Source organism: Oncorhynchus nerka, linkage group LG6, assembly GCF_034236695.1.
Source record: "Oncorhynchus nerka isolate Pitt River linkage group LG6, Oner_Uvic_2.0, whole genome shotgun sequence".
Classification (NCBI taxonomy): Eukaryota; Metazoa; Chordata; class Actinopteri; order Salmoniformes; family Salmonidae; genus Oncorhynchus; species Oncorhynchus nerka.
In genome coordinates, this window is record NC_088401.1 from 62,650,723 (window position 1) to 62,659,188 (window position 8,466).

Here is an 8,466-nt window from a genome sequence, read left to right on the forward strand (position 1 = left end):
TGTTCTGGAATGCAATGTTTTGTCATGTACAGCACCAGTCAAAAGTTTGGACACACCTACTCATTCCAGGGGTTTTCTTTATTTCTACTATTTTCTACATTGTAGAATAATAGTGTCGACATCAACACTATGAAATAACACAATTGGAATCATGTAGTAACCAAAAAAGTGTTAAACAAACCAACATATATTTGAAATTCTTCAAAGTAGCCACCCTTTGCCTTGATGAAAGTTTTTCACACTCTTGGCATTCTCTGAACCATCTTCATGAAGTAGTCACCTGGAAAACATTTCAATTAACAGGTGTTCCTTGTTAAAAGTGAATTTGTGGAATTTCTTTCTTAATGCGTTTGAGCCAATCAGTTGTGTTGTGACAAGGCAGGGGTGGTAAACAGAAGATGGTCTTTTAACAGATAGGGCTAAGTCCATATTATGGCAAGAACAGCTCAAATAAGCAAAGAGAAATGACAGTCCATCATTACTTTAAGACATGAAGGTCAGTCAATCTGGAAAACTTTGAAAGTTCAAGTGCTGTCACAAAAACCATCAAGCACTATGATGAAACTGGTTCTCATGAGGACTGCCACAGGAAATGAAGACCCAGAGTTACTACTGCTGCAGAGGATAAGTTCATTAGAGTTACCAGCCACAGAAATGACATCCCAAATATATTATTCACAGAGTTCAAGTAACAGACATCTCAACATCAACTATTCAGAGGATACTGCATGAATCAGGCCTTCATGATCAAATTGCTGCAAAGAAACCACTACTAAAGGACACCAATAAGAAGACACTTGCTTGGGCCAAGAAACATGAGCAATGGACATTAGACTGGTGGAAATCTGTCCTTTGGTCTGATGAGTCCAAATTTGAGATTTTTGGTTCCAATCGCTGTCTTTTTGAGACGCAGCATAGGTGAACGGATAATCTCCACATGTGTAGTTCCCACCGTGAAGCATGGAGGAGGTGTGATGGTGCTTTGCTGGTGACACTGTCAGTGATTTATTTAGAACTCAAGGAACACTTAAACAGCATCGCTACCACAACATTCTGCAGCCATATGCCATCCCATCTGGTTTGCGCTTAGTGAGACTATCATTTGTTTTTCAACAGGACAATGACCTAACACCTCCAGGCTGTATAAGGGCTATTTGACCAAGAAGGAGAGTGATGGAGTGCGGCATCAGATGACCTGTACTCCACAACCCCCCGATCTCAACCAAATTGAGACGGTTTGGGATGAGTCGGACCGCAGAAGTGAAGGAAAAGCAGCCAACAAGTGCTCAGCATATGTGGGAACTCCTTCAAGACTGTTGGAAAATCATTCCAGGTGAAGCTAGTTGAGAGAATGCCTACAGTGTGCAAAGCTGTCATCAAGGCAAAGGGTGGCTACTATAATATAAAATATATTTTGATTTGTTTAACACTTTTTTCGTTACTACATGGTTCCATATGTGTTATTTCATAGTTCCGATATCTTCACTATTATTCTAAAAAGTAGAAAATAGTAAAAATAAAGAAAAATCCTTGAATGAGTAGTGTTTCAGTATGATATGTTAGATAAAGGAATAAAGACAGACACCAATGTCAGGTTCAATAGCCTTGTTTGTGCATTGTACAAATCCCTACAACTGGAGTCCGGGGAACAGTCCGGCTAGTCGATTACCTATCAACTAGACTCCGTAACATCATCCTTTTCAATAGAAAGTGCAAACATAAAGGCATAACATTACATTTTTAACAGTCAGGTCATAACAATAGAAAAAGCATTACATTTTCTTTTTTACTTCAGTTGTCATCTTCCTTTTTTAATTTCAATTGAATTATTTAAGAAAAAATATAGATTTTAATTAACCGAGGGCAAGTTAACAGTCCCTTGCTTACAGAGTAAGCCTGTCCGGTGGCTTGCACAGCCGACACACCCGTGAGTAAGTATTGGCTCTGACAGGGGTAGGATTAGGGGCACGAGCTGGAGAGCTTGGTGGGGTAGAAGCCTCACCTTCAGTTGGCCCATGTCTCAATTCTGCACCCCTTACCCTTAGGCCTGGACTGTGATCCAGCTCATCTAGGTGAGTGTATGGCGTGTTCTGGTTTGTCTGCTCTGCTACGCGCAGATCCACCCGATTGCGACGATAGAGGGAGCCACCAACATACACCAGGTAAGAACGTGGTGCAACTCTCTGCAGGCATGTGCCCAGCCTCCAAAGTCCTGTGTGGTCTCCCGGCAGCGGTTTCATCCTTATCGTTTCACCCACTTCCAGCTCTGGTAGGTCTCGAGCAGTCCAGTCGTAGAAGCACTTAGCGAGCTGCTTTCTGTGACGCAGTTTGTCTGTGACGCCAACCATGACGCAGGGCTCAAGTAGCTTGTTAGCTACAGGGATGGTAGTCTTCAGACGTCTGGACAGAAGGCGTTGTGCTAGGCTACTGTCCATGTTTTCGGTGGGTGTGTTCCTCCACTGTAAGATCGCTTTCCATGGGTCATTGCTGTCGCGCAAGGCCCTGCTTAACAGGTTCTTTGCAATCTTGACAGCTGATTCTGCCTTGCCATTTTGCTTTTGGGTGTCTTGGAGAGGAGGTCACGTGGTCAAACTCCCATTCTGAGGCGAAACGCTTGAACTGTGCAGTGAATTGTGGGCCATTGTCCGTGATTACCTTGTCAGGCTGACCTTGCCTTGCAAACTGCGCCTTGCAGCGCTTTATGACCGTCTCTGCAGACAAGTCAGGGAGCAGTTCAATTTCCCAAAAGTCAGAGTAGTGATCAACGATGAGAAGATAGTCCTTTTGTCTGTGGCTGAATAAGTCCATGCTGACGATTTGCCAGGCCCTTGTGGGCAGTTCGTGTGACATCATGGTTTCCTTTTGCTGTTCATGAGCGTACTCGTTGCATGTGGTACAGTTGCTGACAAAGTCTTTAATTTCTGCTTGCATGTTTGGCCAGTATAATGTTTCACGAGCCTGGCGGTAGCATGCATCACCTCCAACGTGACTGCAAGCATCTCTGGATGTAGTGATTTGGGAATAATGACCTTCTGACCTCTGAACAAGACGCCATTTTGCACGCTGATCTCATCTCGAAAGGTCCAGTATTCTCTCACTGTGAAAGGTGTCTCCTCTTTCAGGTATGGCCAACCTGTGAGAGCCATGGACTTCAGTGACTGTAGGCGTTCGTCCTTGTCAGTGTGTTGCCTTATCTGGGCTAGGCGGTGATATGTGACGTTTAAGTAGTCTGCCTGATTGATCTGTTGAACATCTTGTTGTTCCTGCTGTAGCGAACAGATGGCCTGCCGCTGATAGACAGTGCCTCTGCCTGTACATTGTGTTGTTGCCCTGCCCAGTGTGTCGCTGATGTACATCTCTGGTCCTGGCTTGTAAATGACCTTCAGGCTGTAGTTTTGCAGAGTCAGGAGCATGCTTTGAAGCCTCTTGTGCGCGTTGAGGAGAGGTTTACTGAATATGGCAATGAGTGGTTTGTGGTCAGTTTCAGCGATGACCAGGTCTCGCCCATATAAGTAGTGATGGAATTGCTGGCAGGAGAAGACGATGCTGAGGCACTCTTTCTCAATTTGTGCATAGTTTTGTTCGGTGGGGGTGAGCGCTCTCGAGGCAAATGCAACGGGCTGGCCTTCCTGCATAAGGCAGCATCCAAGTCCCCTTTGGCTGGAGTCGCTCTGGATTGTGACAGGCTTCATGACGTCGTAGTAGCGCAACACTGGCATGGATGAAGCCAGAGATTTCATCTCCTGCACTGCGGCCTCGTGCTTGGGTAGCCAGTGCCATGGTGTGTCTTTGTCCAGCAACCGGCGCAGAGGCTCACAGACTGCTGATAGGTGTGGCATGAACTTTGCAAGATAGTTTGCAAAGCCGATGAGACACTGTACTCCTTTTGCATCAGACGGGTTTGGCATGTCGAGGATCGCTCTGACCTTGTCTGGGTCCGGCTTCAGGCCTTTTGCCGAGAGAATGTGGCCATGGAAGTGGACGTCTTTCACCTTGAACTGCAGCTTCTTCAGGCCAAGGCGAAGCTTAACTGATCGGCAGTGCTCCATCAGTGCCAGGAGCTTCACATCGTGGTCGCGTACTGCTTCTTCGTCTGTGTCACCACAGCCTACGATCAGGACATCATCGGCGATGGGTTCAATGCCCTTGAGCCCAGCCAGTAACTTGTGCTGCTTACGTTGGTATATCTCAGGCGCCACTGAGACACCAAACGGGAGCTTGAGCCAGCGTTTCCGACCCCAGGGGGTCCAGAAGGTAGTCATTAGGCTGCTTTCTTCATCCAGCTTGCATTGAAGGAATGCATCTCGGGCATCCACCAAGGTGAAAATCCTGGCCTTGGGAAGCTTATAGAGGACATCCTCTAGTGTCGGCATGATGTAGTGGGATCGTTTCAGTGCTTGGTTCAGATGCTTTGGGTCGATGCAGACCCTCTTCTCTGTTTTTTTCACTATGACCATATTGCTGATCCAGTCAGTTGGTTCAGTCACAGATGTCATGTGGCCATCGGTCTCATACTTGTCCAGCTGGGCCTTCACAGCCACTTTCATTGCAATGGGCACATTGCGAGGAGCACACTGGACTGGAGTGATGCTCTCATCCACTTCAAAGTGTACCTCCCCAGGCACTGATTCAACGGGCATGTTGAATACATCGTCATATCTGCTGAGTAGTTGTTGTTTGGACAGGGGTCCATGCTGGACATGATCCACAATGTGCAGGTCATTTGGTACCGTGAACTGCATCAGTCCCAGGCGTTCGCATGTAGAGCCTGAGAGGAGAGGATGTTGACTGGTTTTTACAATCTCAAACTCCAGCTTGTGTTTGCGTCCCCGAATAACACATCCGGTCTCAAAGGTGCCCATAGAGCTCATTAGCTCTCCTGAGTAGAGCTTTAGTCTAGTATCGCTGGGCAATAGATGTGTGTCAGGTGCCAGATTGATTTTGTCTTTGTAGCTCATTACGTTGCATGTAGCACCAGAATCCAGTTGACATTGTTGTTGCTTGTTGTGTAATCGTAGTGTCACAAACCATTTCTTCCCTCGAGTGTACAGCCCCAATGGATTCATGCATGTAAATGTCACTTTCACTTTTCAGCTCTGAACATTGAGTGACATCATCAACACAGTGAATCTTGCCCTCACTCACCCTTCTTTTGCTTTTGAGACACACTTTTGCAAAATTATTATTAGTTCCACAAGCTCTGCATGGTTTTCCGTAGGCAGGGCAGTGCTCTTTGCCACGTGTGTGTATTCCCACAGTATTTACATGCTATGGGGCTCTCTGTGTTCACCGTTCGTGGTGAATTGCTCTGCCTCGATTGGTTTAGTCTGAATGTCTGCCTAGCAACAGCGTGAACGGTATCAACGTCGGAGCGTGGGGTTTCGATTTCCATTGCTCTCATTCTCATGTCAGTGACTTCAGCAGTGCGGCACATTTCAATGGCAGTTACCAATGTTAAGTCTCTCTCTCTCTCAGTAGACGCCGGCGTGTATCCTCATTTGCAATTCCCAGCACTATTTTGTCACTAATCAATTCATCTTTCAATCCCCCGTATTCACAAGTGGCGGATTTCTCTCTCAAACAGGTTACAAAGTTGTGTACTGACTCACCCTCTTCCTGTTTACAGCTTCCGAAAACGAACCGCTCATAAATTACGTTTCTGGCGGGTTTTAAGTAATTTCCAATGCATCCAATATAGCCTTTGCATCACACTGTTGTCGTGCTGTGAGGGTGAGATTGTGCCGGTAGATATGCCTGCATTCGCTGCCCATTAAACTCATCAGAGTTGCAGCTCTACCTCGTTGGGTTTCTCATGTAGACCGGTCGCCAGCGCATAGTCCTCAAATTCATCCCTGAAGTTGTCCCAATTAGTATTCCAGTCCCCTGTGAGAACCATGGGATTTGGTGGCGGAATGTTCGCTGCCATAGCAATGGAATATGAGATTTCTTTGCCTTCAGTCATCGACGTAGGTAATGATGCTAGCTAGCCAGCTAACAACGAGTTGATCAGTGTTTTGAGTAGGAAACGGCGTGTGTTCGCATATGGAACGTAACTGCGCCTATACTGTACTTAGCTACAAAAATAAGTATGATATATCAGTATGATATGTTAGATAAAGGAATAAAGACAGACACCAATGCACGCCCAATTTTTCAGTTTTTGATTTGTTAAAAAAGTTTGAAATATCCATAAATGTCGTTCCACTTCATGATTGTGTCCCTTGTTGTTGATTCTTCACAAAAAAATACAGTTTTATATCTTTATGTTTGAAGCCTGAAATGTGGCAAAAGGTCGCAAAGTTCAAGGGGGCCGAATACTTTCGCAAGGCACTGTATGTGCATGCAAAGAGCAAACAACAAGCTGCACAAGAACTCACTACTGTAATGGTCCATGATACAAAGTGGCTCAGTGACTCATGTTTGCTTCTTCACAAAGAGGGCAACTGCTGCTACTGAGTCAGACATCTATTTGTCAGGGGCGAAGCACCAGGTGGTATCTGATTTTAAGTGAGTAGGTGTGTCCAAACCTTTGACTGGTACTGTATGTTTGAATGGTTTTCAATTTGTCTTTGAAATAATTATGACATCATCTCTGAGAGGAGCAGTGAACTGCTGACAGATTCATGTTGTTTATTTAATTTAATGTACAGGCAGGCTATGCAGACAGCAGAGGTGACTTGTTCATGGCATTTTCTATTGCAACACAAAGATACAGTATGTCATGTTCCAAGAGCAGTCAATCTTGGGTTTGCGTCCATCTTTGATGGCCAGCTATTATCCAGAAGGCGAGGACAGTACAGGTGCATCAAAGCTGGGACCGAGAGACTGAAAAACAGCTTCTCTCTCAAGGCCATCAGACTGCTAAATAGCCATCATTAGCTGGCTACCACCCAGTTACTCAACTCTGCACCTTAGAGGCTGCTGCTCTATGTACGTAGACATGGAATCACTGGTCACTTTAATAATGGAACACTAGTCACTTTAATAATGTTTACATACCGTTTTACTCATTCCATATGTATATAGTGTATTCTATTGTATTCTAGTCGATGCTACTCCGACATTGCTCGTCCTAATATTTGTATATTTCTTAAATCCATTCTTTTACTTTTAGATTTGTGTGTATTGTTGTGGATTGTTAGATACTACTGCACTGTTGGAGTTAGGAACATAAGCATTTCGCTACACCCGCAATGGCATCTGCTAAATATGTGTATATGACAAATACAATTTGATTTGATTTTGATTTGATGACCGCAGGAGGCATTTTCTCAAAGGCATGATAGATAGAATGTTTGTTCAAAGGTCTCAATTTACAGTTGCTGATAACAGTGGTAATGTGCCATTCCGTTGGAAGGAAGTAATCATAACATTATTTGCACTCAGTCACTCCCACACATTACAATATGTGTGTTATCATTTGTTATTTTATTTGTTGTAATCGTATTTAATAAAATTAAGAGCCAAAAAGTTTTGATTGGTCTTAAAATATTTTATATTCAATGATTTTGTGGATATTATTTTGTGGACATATTGTTTGATTCTTGCTATTTTTCATGAACTGAATGACATGATGACCAAAATATTTACAAAGGCTTATCTGCTGAATTGAATATTGCTTTCATATGATAAACCCATATGTGCTCAGACTTCAATAATGGAAGGACAAGGAGAACTGCAAAAGTGATGTAATCTATAGTTTGGATGTGAGCGCTGGCTTTGTAGCCTACATTATGTCACTACTACTGAATGTGTTTTTAGTGGAGAGTTATGTGTCTCGTGCATTTGACCCTGGTGGTGGTTTCAAGACACTGTTGTTTACATAAGATGTTTTTAAGATTTGCACAGCATCAACCTTGGAAATAAAAACATATATACATGATTTGTTTGCTTTCTAGATGTAACTTGATCATTTTAATATTTTACAGATGTATTGTTATTTTATCCTATTTGGCTTCTAGAAGAGTAAAAACAAAGAAACTTGCATTACATTTGCCGATGACACAACAGTGGTAGGCCTGATCACCGACAACAACGAGACAGCCTATAATGAGGAAGTCAGAGACCTGTCTGTGTGGTGCCAGGACAACAACCTCTCCCTCAAAGTGATCAAGACAAAGGAGATGATTAAGGACTACAGGAAAAAGAGGACCGAGCATGCCCCCATTCTCATACACAGTGCTGCAAATGGAGCAGGTTGAGAGCTTCAAGCTTCAAGATCACCAACAAACTAACATGGTCCAAGCACAATATGACAGTCTTGATGTAGGCACGACAAAACCTATTCACCCTCAGGAGACTGAAAAGATTTGGCAAGGGTCCTCAGATCCACAAAAGGTTCTACAGCTGCACCAGCGAGAGCATCCTGACTGGTTGCATCACTGCCTGGTATTGCAGTCAGTCAGTCAGTGTGAGATCTACATTTACGCAGGTACCGCCTCTTTTCACTCACGTGAACGTGCCAGA